We start from the raw sequence: 17,253 nt of genomic DNA on the forward strand, positions 1-17,253 counted from the left end.
CAACTATTTTAAGACAGCTATCATACCTACCCCTAGAGTTTTCTTTCTTCCAAACCAAATAACCTTAGCTCCTTTCTGCTGTTCTTAACATACGGTTCTTCCCCCTCCCTCCTGCTCTAACCTCAGTCTCATCTCAAAACTAATAGAACCTTCAGACACACTAGATTTTAGAGTCAGGCATAGCACACTTGATTCATATTGAGCTTACAATCAAAGTGAAAATCCTGAGTTTTTTGGCATGTGGTTCCACTATAGTTTCTTCTATCTTATTCTATTCAGTAAGACTTTTTGACTAAAGAGCAGTTTTCATAGTTGTCATAAAATTCAGTAGACTGTTGTTTTGTTTAGATGTTATCTTTTTCTATCTTGATTTGACTACATAATTTCAGAAAGATGTTTAATGTGGATTAAGGTGACAAAAACAAATGCAAGAAGTGAGATAAAATTATGGAAGAGGGGGAAGGAAAAAAATACCTACTACCTTTCCTTACCCTTCTTTCCTCTGTAGGTTAATAGAGATTTATGGATCACAATAAATAAAGTTATGTGGTCAGAAGCTCTATTATGTAATGATATATTCAAGCTGAAGTTTCTACTGACTACTGATATATATAAGTGTGTATATATATATATATATATTGTGTGTGTGTATGTGTGTTTTTATTGTACATATTTCCCAAAGATTGTGTCTAACTGAAATGATTACATATTCAAAGTCACTATATATACCTGTTAAAATAATGCATATATTAAGCAATTGAAGTGCATAAAAATTATTTTCCAATTTAATGTTATGAAAAACATATAACTATTTTAACTGGCGGGCATTTTTAATAAAAATGCAGCCATGCTTTTGGATGTGAATTAGAGCGAACTCCAGAGATAGTGGAGGAGGATGGAGGAGCCTGGTGTGCCATAGTCCATAGGATCTCAAAGAGTCAGACACAACTTAGCGACTGAACAACAAAACAAAGCAAAAAAAGGCAAACATTAAGATAATGTTTATGGTTGAATTTATATTGTAGATATTTCAAAGTCAGAGGGATTTTAATGTAATTTTATTGAATACTACTTTACCTCTTAATATCTAAAGGTAATCTTTTAAGCTTTAAATCTAAAGTTAGTTCATTTCTTAAATGTATGTTTCACTTTACTATTTGTTATCAGAAGCTTCAGTCATCATTGCTTAATTTACTTACCCACTAACTCAAAAGTATGCTGATATGTCACTAAAATTCCAGTGAATAAATGACTTTGATTTCCCTATGGAAATATGATCCATGAGGAATAGGTCCAAATTTTGCAAATTAACATATGTTTTGAGGGCGTGTATAATGTTTTGTCAAACAGCAACACTTCCTTTGAAAAGCCAATGATAGTTGTTCTTTCTACTCATTTCAAATCTGCTCTATTCAAGTTTATATAATTTATGCAATGCTATTTGCAATATCCAGCTGCCTTGTAGTTCCATATACTTAAGCAATATAAGGAAATTTTCAGCAACATTTTCACTTTTAGAAGTGCTACATTGCACATAAAGACCTGATTTTTCAAAGTATTATAAATTACTAAACAGCCCTCCTATTTGGGTTGCATTTGGAAGCAAGTAATATTCTTAATGCACAAACTATTTTCAGATACAATCTTTTATAATGCTTACACTTGAAAATAAGCAGGCTTAAGCAGAACAATTCCTTCTAATCATTCTAAGTGATGTGATAAAGCATTTTATATGAGCTGGTAGTTCATTTGCAAGCAAAGGGTTTGCAAATCATGTAGTTAGGCTTACATGCCCAAATAGTGTAGAAAAAGATGTGGTCATACAGAGCTGAGTAAGTTGGTACAAATCTAATCTGTCCTCTCTTTTCAGGGGCCACTTAGAATCTGCTATATTGCTAGCAAAGTCCACAAAATCAACAATGTCATATGTTGTTCAGCTCTTTCCTATTCAATGCATGTGTGTGCTCAGTCAGTCAGTCATGTCCAACTCTTTAGAACCCCATGGACTGTAGCCAGAAAGGATCCTTTGCCCCTGGGATTTTCCAGGCAAGAATATTGGAGCACGTTGTCATTTCCTTCTTCTTTTTCCTATTCAATGGGTCATAATGATTTCCATATTTTTTAAGATCTAGAATTGCCCAAAACAAACACCTCTGAGAATCCTAGAATTGTTCATCATCAGTCAATGTACATGTAAGTATACATGAGTATATACATGTTTCATGTAAGTATATACATGAACTATTTTTAAAGTCAAGATTAAAAATTTATGAATATTATATCTATATTAGTTTGGACTGCTTTTACAAAATACCATAGACTAGGTCGCTTATAAATGACAGAAATCCATTCCTCATAGTAATGGAGGCTAAAAGTCCTAGATCAGATGGCTAGCATGGTCAGGTTCTGGTGAGGACCGCTTCCAGGGTCCTGATTTTCAACTTTCCTTGTGTCCTCACATAATGAAAAGCATGAGATAGCACTCTGGGGCTTCTTCTACAATAGCACTAATCTCTTTTATGATGGCTCCATTCCCATAATTAATCACTTTCCAAAACCACTATCTCCTACTTCCCTCACATTGGGATTAAATTTTTAACATGAATTTTGGAAGGACACAAACCTTCTGTCCATAATGATGTCTAAGTCAAAGGGGTATTTTTATACAAACCACAAAGTTTTAACTAGAAACACTGCAACAGCTCTACTCATGTAGAGTTTTCCTTTGTATTTTTCCTTCTAACCCTTCTCACCCCTCATCCTACCCACAGAGTACTGCCCAGGTTTAAGCATAACAGCTGAGATTTATTTTTTTTAATTTATTTATTTTAATTAGAGGCTAATTACTTTACAATATTGTATTGGTTTTGCCATACATCAACATGAATCCGCCACGAGTGTACACATGTTCCCAATCCTAACCCCCCTCCCACCTCCCTCCCCAACAGCTAAGATTTATTGAGTGCTTCCTGTATGCCAAGCATGGTGCTGAATCTGTATGTGCATTAATTCATTGGATGTGTAGAATTTTCCAAGGATTTGGGTAGTTTCTAAATATGGTCATATCACATTGAGACCCAGCCTGAACCCCTTTAAAAGTTTAAACAATATGGTACATTTCCAGACCCAGATGTTTGAACTTTGGCACCTAGCACCCAGTGTCACAAAACCACATGCCTAGTTCTTATTATCAAAATTTATAATTTGCATGATTTGGTTATCTTGCAGAACACAAGTCAATCTGTAGATTAAATAATGACTTCAATTAGAATAGTTTTAGTTCAGGTTAAAAAACAACATCTTATTGTACTTTCAAAAATATATATGTGTATATATGTGTAATTAAACATGATTATTTTTGATTTGGGAGACTCATAGATGATTCTTGGGCCTCATAAAAATTAAAAAAAGATTTTATTTCTGTATTTTCTATAGTCCCTAGTCACACATTGCAATAAAAAATAAATAAAAGTATCACTGAACTCAGTAATGTAATAAGAATAACCCTTACAACATATCCGTAGTGAAGGCACTAAAGCTAAATAACAAAGTTCTGTATTTTCTTTGCCTACTTTTCTATAGCAGCTGATAAATTTTTGTGAAATGTTAAATTGCAACATAAAAGATTTCCCTTCCATGTGTTCTTATGCATAGAAATGCAGTGAGGAATTAGAGCTTATGTGATGTGTTATGAAAAATAAAACGATTTTTGACTACAGAATTTACCTGTCATGTAACATGACACTCAAGCTGCACAGCAACAATAAAACTGTCTTTAAATAAACTATCCAGGTAACATCATTGATTCTTCAAGTCCCTAGAGACCAAGAGCAGTAGATAGAAGTATTGGTGTTCAAAGCGTCTAAAGTATTTGCTTCAGGAATGACAGCTTCTACAGATGAAACAATTCTGAGTTCCTGCCAAAGACCCTTGGCTTCTTAGGAAGTCAGAGGATATTTGACATGCATCATAGGGTTTTTTGAAAAGTGGTTCTCTCAAGCGATGTATAAATGAACCTTTTGCTAGATTTCTCCTGAGAGGTTGTGGACTTGGCAGCTGGGATATGAGATCAGAGTCCTATACTGAAAAGAGGACTCAGTCATAGAGGGTATGAGACAGAGTGAAACTAAGCTCGTTGGCAATGCACAGCCTTGGGACACAGAAACATTAGAGCCAGTAATGACTGCCAAGGGACAAGGCACTAAAGGAACATTCTAAAGACAAGTCATCAAAATTCTTTATTATTTCTTAAAAATTACACAGACCTTAGACTCGGGAAATGTTTTTCATTTCAACGTGAACACTTTATAGCCCAGAGGAGTTGACCATTTGTTATTGTATTCAGTTGAATCATAATTTTCTCTTATTTAAGTAGCATTTGTTGTTTGTGAAATACCTTTTTATCAGTATTAGAGCATTAACATGAGAGGAGTTTCAGCATTCCCAACAGATGAAATCTCTCCTGAGACAATCTTCACAAGGTCTTGATCTACCAGTCTTAGGTCAGGTCCTGAATACAGACTACAGATCTTTTTCCACCCCCATGTTAAGCTGGAAAATGCACTTAATACACCTAACCTATCTAACAAGAGCTTCCCTGGTAGCTCAGATGGTAAAGAATCCACCTGCAATGCAGGAGACCTGGGTTCCGTCCCTGAGATTAGAAGATCCCCTGGAGGGTGCATGTCAACCCACTCCAGTATTCTTGCCTGGAGAATTTCATGGAGAGGGGAGCCTGGCGGGTTACACTTCATGGAGTTGCAAAGAGTCAGAGATGACTGAGCAACTAACACTCCTCCATTGTAAGGGGTCACACTAGAACCTATCTAACATCATAGCTTAGCCTAGCCTACCTTAAACGTGTTTAGAACATTTAGCCTACAGTTGGCCAGAATCATCTAATACCAAGACTGTTTTATAAAAAACAACGGGTTGACTATCTCATGCAATTTATTGAATTCTGTACTGGAAGTGAAACATACATGATTGTAAGTGTATCTATGGGTTGTCTGCCTCGTGATCAACTGGCAGACTGGGAGCTAAGACCCACTGCTGCTACCCAACATCATAAAAGAGTATTGTACTGCATATCACTGGCCAGAAAAAGATCAAAATCCAAAATCTGAAGTACACTTTCTACTGAATGTATATTGCTTTTGCACCTCTATGAAGTGGGAAAATCTTAAGGCAAGGGACCAGATGTATAGATCCAGGCACAAACATTTGGAAACAGTGAAACAATCACTCTCTCCCCCACAGTTCTGAATATCCAATAATAGAAACCTCACTGGTTAGTGTGGGCTGTGCTCATTGTGTCTGATTCTTTGGGACCTTGTGGACTGTAGCCCACCAGGCTCCTTTGTCCATGGGATTCTCCAGGCAAGAATACTGGACTGGGCTGGCATTTCCTCCTCCAGGGGTTCTTCTCGACCCACGATAGAACCTGAGTCTCTTGCATCTCCTGCATTGCAGGTGGATTGTTTACCACTAGCATTACCTGGGAAACTTAGCATTGGCTTAGCTTGAGCCATATGCTTGCCCCAGTCCAGTCACCTAGGGATGAGGGATGCTGCATGAAAGAGGCAGACATAAAATCACAGGGGTCCTACCATGGGTGGATGAACAAAATAAGGTGTCCACCACAACCTTAGAGCAGACCAGAGAAGTCAGTCAGTCTTATTGCCCTCATCTTATATTTCAGGCAACTGAAGCCCTAATTTGTCCAAGGGCACGGAGGTATTAAATGGAATCAAAACAATTGCCTCTGATTCCACGTCCCAGGTCTGTCAACTTTACCATCTGGTAAGTGATACATTGTTTCATCTTCAAATATTTTTAACTGAATTGAAGAATTAACCTTCAAAATTCAAACATAGATGAAACTGAGGATTATTTTAGAGAGATATATTTCATTCATTGAATTTATGAAGCTTATATTCTTTTAGCAGAATTTAAGTTGTGTAAAATGCAGATTTCTCCCTGAAGCTCCATGTTGTGAACTGCCACATTACATGTGAGGACAGCTCATTTTCAAAATGCACTGAGACTCTATCTTTGGGAAAATGTTAAAACATGAGTTTTAAACTCATCTAGGTTAAACTAGATATTCTTTCTTCTTTATTCCTAGGACACTAGCAAAGGAAAAACAGTAGGGAGCCCCCATTACTGTCTCCTTTCTATTTATTATTGGAAGTCAGTGGCTTTTCTTTCATTTAATTTATGTTCAGTTCTATGGGGAAAAGTTATCATTAGTTACTGGAGAGAGAAATAACGGTACTAGTGGAAGTCACCTTGATAATTCCAGTTAAACTCATTTACTTTCAAAACAACTGTGATTTTATAAAAGCCCATGGAATTTTTTTCAGGATTGTGATAGTTTTTCAAAGAAAAAAATACAACTTAAAAATACATAAATAATGTTTTTGTTTTGTTTTACTAGATGTCAGATGGAAAATATCAGAATATTTGTAATATCCTGGTTATAATACTGACCTTAGCATATGCACAAATTTTCTAATTTAAAGATTTCTAAAATGTGTTCTTGTATAATTTTCATGTTGTGCCATTAATTAAAGAATGAAGGCATAGTATGCCTATAACAAAACAAACTTGGTAAATCTAGCATACACTACACAAAAGTATAGGTATTAACCAGTCGTTTACAGAGTGTATGAGTCAGTATTCTATCTAATAAAGAATTAAAGGTAAAGAGGTACAACAGGGACTTCCCTGGTGGTCCAGTGGTCAAGACTTTGCCTTCCAACACATGGGAAGTGGGTCCAATCCTAGGTCTGGAGGCTAAGATCCTACATCCCTCCTGGCCAAAAAAAAAAAATCAGAACAAAATATAAAACAGAAGCATTACTGTGGACTTTTAAAAAACAGGTATAACAGAAGCTCCTTTAGTCTGATTTTCTTTTTGGAAAAGTCATGGGAAAGTCATTCTACATTCTGGAAGCACCCCAGATGGCCCCTAATCCATGGTCAGTGAAGCAAATATCCTCCATGTCACCTTTCTCTATTGTCTTCTCTTTCTTTTCAAGTATTCTTATGTCATCAATGTCTAGTACTTTGGACCTTTCTGTCATTTATAATCAACACCTTTTGATCCTGTCCATATGAATTCTGTGCTAGATGGAAAGAGATGAGGCTGCAGAGTAAGGGCTAAAAGAGAATAAGAGTGTCAAAAACCTATGGGGTGGGTTTAGACATGAAAAGAGCATATCCACAAGTTATTTCACACTATTATGGCACATCTTAGACTTTCTCTTTGTTCTACTTAATCTCTAACCTAATTTTCAAAACACTCACATACAAAATCAGATGAGGGATAGCACCTCAAACTAGTCACTCTACTAAATGAAATGTCTGCTCCCCAGTGTTCAAAAACAAGATGGGCAGTTTTTGCATAGAAATCCACAACCCTGACATTCGTCCCCACTCCCAACTCACTTTCTCACTGCTGCTTTCTGTCTGGAACTTGTTCTTTCCCTCCGAGACCATTACAATTCAGCACAGTCAACTAGCTGTACATAGTTAAACACACACATACCCCAGCCACCAAGTACTCAGACATCTGTGAATATTAGCTTTGTACAGCTGAGAAAAATTATCTACACAGTCTATGCTATTTAATCAACTTAATGTCTCTAGGCAAATTTTATATTCCCACGTTGTAATGGGTGAGAGATCCTGGATAAAAATACAAAGTGAACTCTTCTAAGAACTCAAAGAATTTAGAACTGGAAGACAATCAGAACTGGTTTAACCATTTCCTTTTATATATATAAACTGAGGCTGTGAGAGGTGAAATGATTATTCCTATATCTCCTAACCCTGTAGTATGTGTTGAAGGTTAGGAGATTTGATTACAAGCTCGAAGTGAGTCAAAAGCAAATTTTAAAAACAGACTTCATGACATACAAGGATTTACTGTATAAACTACATTCAATATCTTGTAATGAACTATAATGGAAAAGAATCAGAAAAAAAGAGTGGTAGTGCTAAGTCACTTCAGTTATGTTCAACTCTTTGCAGCCCTATGGACTATAGCCCACCAGGCAACTCTGTCCATGGGATTCTCCAGGCAAGAAAACTGGAGTGTGTTGCCATGCCCTCTGCAGGGGATCTTCCCAACCCAGGGATCAAACCTGTGTCTCTTACATCTCCTGCACTGGCAGGCAGGTTCTTTACCTCTAGTGCCACCTGGGAAAGGGCTCAGAAAAAAAAAAGAGTATATATATATATATATATATACACACACATACACACACACATATATATATGGATATATAAAACTATCAGTTTGCTGTACACCTGAACTGACACAATAATGTAAGCCAACTGTGTGTGTGTGCTAAGTAATTTCAGTCATGTCCAACTCTTTGTGACCCCATGGACTGTAGCACACCACTCTCCTCTGTCCATGGAATTCTCCAGGCAAGAACACTGGAGTGGGTTGCTGTGCCCTCCTCCAGGGGATCTTCCCAACTCAGAGGTGAAACCTGCAATTCTGACATTTCCTCAGATGGCAGGCACGTTCATTACCACTAGTGCCGCTTGGGAAGCCCAAGTCAACTATACTTCAATTTTATAAAATCATAGACTGCATGAATTAACAAAGGTTCTCTTATTACATCTTAAGTGGGTATATATGAACCTGGAAGGGTAACAACAAGGACAAAGTGAGGGTGGGATATGTTGGCATCTATATTTCAATATCTCACTCTACTAGAAACCTTTGAAGCATTTAGATGAATTTCAGATCCTTCTCTTCCTCTCTCACTTGGCAGAGAAAGACTGGGGTATAAAATTATTCCATCATTCCAACTCAGACTTACCTACCTGAGGTATCTCCCTGGCCATGATGAGGTTATTCAAAGTAGTCATTTGCCTGCAAGCTTCTGAAGGAGAATAGTGCCTCTTGGAGATGGTAAGGAATGAGTGGTTTAATTTTTTTTTTTTTAAAAGCAAATATATGCATATATACTTGAAGTTATTGACATATAAGAAATCTGTTTAAAAATGGATTCCTCTAGAGACTTGAACTGGTTGATAGTGTTGGAAGGTTACTTATTTTTATATTGTGCTCTTTGACTTTTTACCACAGTCAATGAATTACTTTGACTGAAGAAATAAGTGATAACTTTAAACTTTCTAGTTGGGATACCTCTGGAAGATGAAGGGCAACAGTACTGACTGTTTTAGTCTTCACCAACTGATATGATTCCCAAGCAATCAATTCTTAATATTTATCTTTTGGTCAAAGCAGATCTTTAAAAAAATTAAAACCTATTAAAAGAAAAAGATTCTTCTAGACCCCAAACACAAATTATGTCCTGAAAGATTGTAGCCACTGGACACTACCTGGGTATAACAATTAAAAGATTCATCCCTACATATGCTGAGAGTTAGATAATCCAGTTCTAGTTCTAAATCACAAAATGTGATTTAATACAGGTGTTTGTATGTTTTCTTGTTTGTTCTAGGGTATATCAGATAAGCAGCCTGTGTGTGAAATATTTTCAATTGAATGTGTTCCTTTTTGTATGAATGTCTTCCACAATATTGGGTCAGAGGAGTCATCTAATACCTAAGAACTATATACCTTGCTTGTGCTTCATCGCTCATTTGCATCTGACTCCTTGCAACCCAATGGACTGTAGCCTGCCAGGCTCCTCTGTGCATAGGGATTTTCCAGGCAAGAATACTGGAGTGGGTTGCCATGCCCTTTTTCAGTGGATCTTCCCAACACAGGGATCGAACCTAGGTCTCCCGCATTGCAGGCAGATTCTTTACCAGCAGAGCCACCAAGGAAGCCTCTATATACCCTGCTTACCCACATTTATTCCCCTAAGATACCATGCAACACTCCCAACACAATGGGTGCTCCCCTACTCTTCCATCTGCCCTCACTCTTCCCCTTCTCTGTCCATCTCTCTCTATGTATCTACATCTGTATCTTATACACATGCTTCATTAGTGAGAGTTTTGTCCTCCTAAGATTGTATATCTTATTCTATAGGAAAAGTCTTTAAACAAGATTTTAAACAATCTCACTTCTCAACACCATGGTTTACAGTTCTGAATTTTCTTACCATGGATCACCTTCTCTCATCTGTAGCATGGTAGGGTTGGGGATGGCTTAGGGTTAAATAATTCACAACTTCCACACCCCACACCCAAGACCTCAACCATTTGCTTCTCCTAAGTAGCCTTAGCATACTTGCCAGAGATGGTACTAGAGATCAGAGATTAACATCAAAGCAGCATATCTTTGGAACCTTTGTGCCTAGCTAAGGCTGATAATATAGTCTGTAATCAGAGACTACAGGGCTCTTTCCCAGCTATGCCTCACAGAACTTATCACTGTTTTGTTGTCGCTAAGTTGTGTCCCTTGTGGGCTTCCCTTGTCGCTCAGCTGGTGAAGAGTGCATTGGGAAGGTCCCCTAGAGAAGGGAAAGGCTACCCACTCTAGTATTCTGGCCTGGGGAATGCCATGGACTGTATAGTCCATGGGGTCGCAGAATTGGACACAACTGAGTGACTTAGATGGCATCACCAACTCGATGGACATGAGTTTGGGTGAACTCCAGGAGTTGGTAATGGACAGGGAGGCCTGGTGTGCTGCGATGCATGGGGTTGCAAAGAGTCGGACACGACTGAGCGACTTTCACTTTCGCTTTCTTTCACGTTCACTTTCAAGTCATGTCCAACTCTGCCATCCCATGGACTGAAGCACACTAGGCTCCCCTGTCCTCCACTATCTCACAGAGTTTGCTCAAACTCATTTCCACCAAGTTGGTGATACTATCTAATCATCTCATCCTGTGGTAAGAACACTAAATGGTTGTTATCACTCAACATCCCAAAGTATCTTTTTGCTCTTATTCAACTTTGCTGATGTTAGAATTGAAATAACAAGTGTGTTATATCTTACCTGGCCAATGAGTAAGCTCATATTAGTGAAGTGTGCATGTGTATGTGTGTGCTCAGTCGTGTCTGACTCTTGATGACCCCAGGTATTGCAACCTGCCAGGCTCCTCTGCCCATGGAATTGTCCAGGCAAGAATACTGGAGCAGGTAGCCATTTCCTACTCCAGGGGATCTTCCTGACCCAAGGATCAAAACCATGTCTCTTGTATCTCCTGCATTAGCAGGTGGATTTGTTAACACCGTACCACTTGGCAAGCCCTTGTATTAGTGAAGGGCACAACATTAAAGTTTCAGAAGTTACCTACAAGCCCTATACACATATGCATGTGTTCACACACACACACACACGTGCACAATTACAAGCTAGCATCAGTGCATTTAAAAAAAAGCCCCCTGGAGTCTGGAAAAGTCATTACAGTCAATTCACTTTTTTGGTTGTTGTTGCTACAGAGGCATGAGTTTTTTCTACCTCACTCTAAATGCTTCTAAGAAACAGCAGCTCTGCCCTTCCTTAGTGCCTGTGGTAGCAGAATAATTCTCCAGAAGTACTTTGAAGCCTTAGGATCATTTTAATCACGTGGCTCTTGCTGTTCTTGATATTTCCAATAAAAGAAAAATCCTAGCAAGAATATTTATGTGCTGATTCCCAAGTAACTGTGCTTCATCTATAGGTCAAATTCTGTTATGAAAGAAACTACTTAAATAAAATTTTCCATGTAACAAAAATACCCTGCTGATTACCCTTTATTTCAGAAAATATTTCATCAAAATTATTGTATAAGACCGCAGCCAGACTTATGTAGAATTCACTGTAATGGGCTCTGATTTATTGTGAGTCTGTAAATACTCTCATTCGCATAAGCTATTCATAGGCAATCCTCTGTTTTTTTGTATTGATTGTTTCTCTATTAGGGATAGATGACATCAAAATTATTATTCTCCTTGTGCAGTTCCGAAGCACATAAAATTCATTGTTTTTAATCAAGTCATTTCACTTTCCAATTCACAGACTCTTATTTGCTGTGAGTCCTGTTAGTCATTAGTATAAATTAGGATGGGTCTACAATTGTAATGATGCATGCCTTATTAACCTCCTCCCTTTATCAAGCACTGTGATTTAAGAGATATCAGTTCAGCCTACACAGTCTGCAAAATTAACATTAGTCACTCTGGAAATAATCATGAAAGAAAGCGCTTTAACAACATAGAAATTCTGAGCCATATAGGACCATCAGTCATTTGTAAACTCAAAACTTATGGAAAGATTAAAGAGTAGAGACCCATACGCAAATATGTGTGCATCTAACCAGGAACATACGACTTCACTTGTATTGGATTTAGTTACCCCATATACACTGAATTCTAAGCATGTAAAGTAAAGGTCTGGTAATAGGTTTTAAATGGAGGTAGCATGGCTTAATGGAGTAAGCTCTAAGACTTAATGGAATCAACGAGTGAATTTTAAAACCTGCTCTAACACTAAAAGGTTATATAAACTTTAGGAGTCACTTAAATTTTTAGTACTTTCGGGTTCATTACTTCCAGTCAGTAACATCTGAAACACTGTCTGCCAAAATACACCTTGTTATCAGCTAACAATTTACCAGTAGATGTTTCTGGCTTTATATGTGTCCATTTACTTATATTTTCATATTGATAGTTTCTCTGTGTCTACATGCGTAAAGGGCATAACTGTTAAATGATAGTTTGCTTTTTACTCCTAATGCCTTTTACATAGGACTTTTGTAAATATGTGGTTGTTGATGAGTGATAATAACCTGCTTTTCTTCACTTAGACAATGGTAAACAGTAAATCACTTAGATATTTACACTGAAAATAGTACATAAAAGTAGATGTGGTCTATCTCTTCAAGAAAATTCTGTTTTGACATTCATTCAATCACACTTCCTGGTGTGCTAATAATAATAAAAGGGAGACCACTGAGAAATGAACATAATCCTTACCCAAGTTCTAATCATCCTGTTTCTAGATAACCATTTTTATTCATATGATTCCTCACATTCTTTGTCCCTTGGATTTATGCTAATGAGTCGGACACGACTGAGCGACTGATCTGATCTGATCTGATCTGAAGTCATTTAAGCCAGTGCTCCAACCAGTAGGTCTCCTAGACCAAAATAATAAAAAGTAAAAAGTATACAGTGTGAATATAAACACCATAAATGAGACACCTCCTTCTTTGTTTATTTATAAGTAATTCTCCAAAATGGTCATCCAATACAGTTCTAGCATCACTTCTTACATTGTGACTGTCTCCTGGAATATGCCATTCCAATGGAGTGGTTAGGCTCTGGTTTAAACAATTTCTCTGTTATTCACTCCGTCATTTATTCTGCTAGTCTGGTGCTAAAGAGGTGACAAGAGCAGGAGGAAATCCTCATCTATATGGGGAAACAGACACATGATCAGATTACTTTCAAAGATCCAGGTGCTTTGTTGAGTACTTTAAATGCTTTGCAAGGGTCATCACAGTTTATCCTCATGACAACCCTATTGGGAAAGACACTTTGCAGATTAGGAAACAGGCAGAGAATAAGTTATTTGTCTAAAATTATATGCTAGAAAGTAGATGGATTTTAAAAATCCATTTAAAACCACGGATTTAAACACATGTAATCCAGTCAAAAGTAAGATTGGGGAACCCAAATTGAAGCCTGCCAATTGGAACAATGATGCTGGGACTGTAATAAACCACATTTATTCTCAGAGAAACAAGTCTTTGCATTTCAAATGCCTCCTTAGTTCTGATGTAGGTCTAAATCAGTCTTCTACAAAACTCATCTTGCCCGGGCAGTATTATCTTTTGGATCAATTTTCTATCAATGTAAACAAATCCGTATCCTATGTAGAGGGAGAAGATTTGAGGAAAAACAAGGAGAAGATGGCTAATATTTATTGTGTGTTTATTCAGAAGGCATTAGGGAGCTATGTCAGCAAACACTTAAAACAATTAACATATAGGGATTGTCGGTTCCATTTTACTGATGAAGAATCTAAATCGTCAAGGGGTTAATTAGCTCCTAAAGATTATTCTGGCTGTAGTCCAAGCCTAGGTATTTAAAACTTGAAAATATTCATGTTTTTTTTTTTTTCTACCACATAAATAAAAACCCTGGACCCAACGACATGTCTTTCCCATTTCCACCCCCAACATACAGTGTTAAAGCTATTTTTTCATTTTAGACTCAAGTTTTGTTTCACTTTATAGGTTCAATAGAATTGTTCTGAAGGAAAACTTTCACTGCTTAAGATGTACTGTCTCAAATCTCTAGTTATAAAATAGACTAAGATGAGGGTTGGGGATCAAAAAGAGTTCATTTGACCGTATAATCCCTGTTATCTATTAAAACAGATTACATAAATTGCACTCAATAAGACAAAGCTTTACCATTATTTGATTTGCAACAACACACGTTCACCCTGCAAAACACAAAAAGATGGCATAGGCTTTGGCAGAATTATGTGCAGATACCATAGCTAATCCCTTGAAAGAAATCCAAACTGATCGCAAAGTCTTTTAGAAGACCATAGCAAATAAAGAAAAGAAAAAAATAGCAATGTCAAGGGAGATGAGAAATACACATGCTGAATAAATTAGTCTTGGAATCCAGTACTTGGTTGATAAAACAGATTTACTGTAGAGACTCTCAGGAAATAAATGAATAGCAAGGGTTAATATAAATGTAACCCCTACTAACAGAAAAGAACACTTCCAGCCCTCAAGGTGGTGGATGTTTCAACTGTATTTGAGTAAGTCTATCCTTCTAAGTCCATGCCGTTAATAACACTGTACAGTTTTCCTACGTCCGTCCTGTGCTTAATGAGAACAAACTGGGAACTTGCTTTCTAACTGCCAACTCCTGGAATTTCAGAGTGACATCAGCTTTAGACCAGACAGCTGGAAATGAAACCTTAACTGAGTTTTGCACTGGTGACCATGAATCAAAGACACTGTCTTTGGTAGAGTGGGAAGCATAAGCATCGCCTTGAGTGCCCTAGTATCGACATCCTAAAAATACAAGAACTCTTTTGCTTTGTTAAAGCTGGCTAACCAAAAGGCTGGCTGAAACCTCATTTTTATCTGGCCCATAAGCAGAAATTCCTCAAATCCCAAACAATCCTTATGTAAAGTTAGAAAAACCAGTCAGGTCCCTAGAAACTGGGCAAATCCATAATCTATGCATAAAGTCAAAGGTGGCAAGATAAGCCCCACTTGAGATCAAAATCAGAAATCATGCAATCTGTAGCCTAAAACACCCCTATACATTCCAGAGAGATGCAGGAATGTTGGCAGAACAGGTACATCAAACTAGAGTTGATGTATGTGCCAAAGGCTCCCAGGTGACAATATGGGACAATGTCCTTGGGATATATTGAGGGAATACAGATTGTGGCAACTGGTGATTTAATGCATCCTTGCCTTTTTGTTCTGATAAAGCTACTTTCTGGTAAACATCACTCAACATATTGTCAAGCAAAAGGCACCAGGCCACTCAGTGCAGAGAACTTCCCAGGATAAATGTCTTTGTTCTGTTGCTAACTTGTGTCCAACTCTTTGCAACCCCATGGACTGCCACACACCAGGCTTCCCTGTCCTTCACTACCTCCCAGAGGTTGCTCACGCTTATGCCCGTTGAGCCATCCAACTATCTCATCCTCTATTGCTCGCTTCGCCTCCTGCCCTCAATCTTTCCCAACACCAGGGTCTTTTCCAATGATTTGGCTCCTCACATCAGGTGGCCAAGGTATTTGAATTTCAGCTTCAGCATCAGTCTTCCAGTTAATGTTCAAGGTTGATTTCCTTTAGGATTAACTGGTTTGATCTTCTTGCTGTCCCAAGATAATTATAATATCACAAAAAATAAGTTGCCCTTTCTTTCTAAGGATAATGGTATCGTAGTCAACATGTGTGGCTGAAAGCATACTGATAGCAGACATCTAAGAGTCATACTTGAACCCACAACAAATTAACAAATTTCATCATCAGTAACTGACATCAGTGGTGTTAAATGATTGTATTCATGTAACCTTTCAGGAAACAAGCATTACAAAAAATAAGCACACATATGCACAGAAGTACACACATATTATATTTATATATATATATATGGTATACACATATCTTACATACATAAACATACATACACACAAATATTAACATATGGGAATTCTTACTTGGAGGAAGTAAAGATAAAGGGGCCTTCTCTCACATACCCCTCTAGAGTTAGTCTCTGCTGCTGCTAAGTCACTTCAGTCGTGTCCGACTCTGTGCGACCCCGCAGACGGCAGCCCCCCAGGCTCCCGCGTCCCTGGGATTCTCCAGGCAAGAACACTGGAGTGGGTCGCCATCTCCTTCTCCAATGCATGAAAGTGAAAAGTGAAAGTGAAGTCTCTTAGTCGTGTCCAACTCCTAGCGACCCTGTGGACTGCAGCCTACCAGGTTCCTCCATCCATGGGATTCTCCAGACAAGAGTACTGGAGTGGGTTGCCATTGCTTTCTCCTCTAAAACCCATCTAAAGATCCTTCTGCTGCTGCTGCTAAGTCGCTTCAGTTGTGTCCCACTCTGTGAGACCCCATAGACAGCAGCCCACCAGGCTCCGCCATCCCTAGGAATCTCCAGGCAAGAACACTGAAGTGGGTTACCATTTCCTTCTCCAATGCATGAAAGTGAAAAGTGAAAGTGAAGTCACTCAGTCGTGTCCAACTCTTAGCGACCCCATGGACTGCAGTCTACCAGGCTCCTCTGTCCACAGGATTTTCCAAGCAAGAATACTGGAGTGGGGTCCCATTGCCTTCTCCTCTAAAGATCCTAAGTTAGCTAAAAGCTATTGGAAGCTACCAAGATTGTTTTCAAATGTGTTATCATAAGACTGGGTTTTTTAACAGTAAGAAACCAACCATTTCTTTACATTTGACTTTGATATCCCAACTACAGTGTGTTTCAGAAGTATTTTCTTGAAAATAGTGTGGGAAAATCTCTGAACCCCTTAAGATATTTTAATTCCATTACTTTCAGGTTTGTTAGAGGAATTAAAATTTCTCTGATTTAAAAGAGAAAAATGAATAGAAACACATACTAATTGAGACATAACTCTGAATAGGAGTGAATTAGATGCAGGACTCAATCTTTATGAAAAGGAGAAGAATTAAGAGAAAGTAGTAAAATCAGCTTTAAAAGAAAAGAATAAAGTACTTGTTGATAATGTGAACTCTTCTAAGAGAAGCAAAGTCAAGTCTAATCCTCTCTTGGGAAAGTCACCTCAGGTTGGGGAGGCTGCTTGTAGCATTTCATAAG

This window comes from Bos indicus x Bos taurus, chromosome 1 (genome assembly GCF_003369695.1).
Source record: "Bos indicus x Bos taurus breed Angus x Brahman F1 hybrid chromosome 1, Bos_hybrid_MaternalHap_v2.0, whole genome shotgun sequence".
Taxonomy (NCBI): Eukaryota; Metazoa; Chordata; class Mammalia; order Artiodactyla; family Bovidae; genus Bos; species Bos indicus x Bos taurus.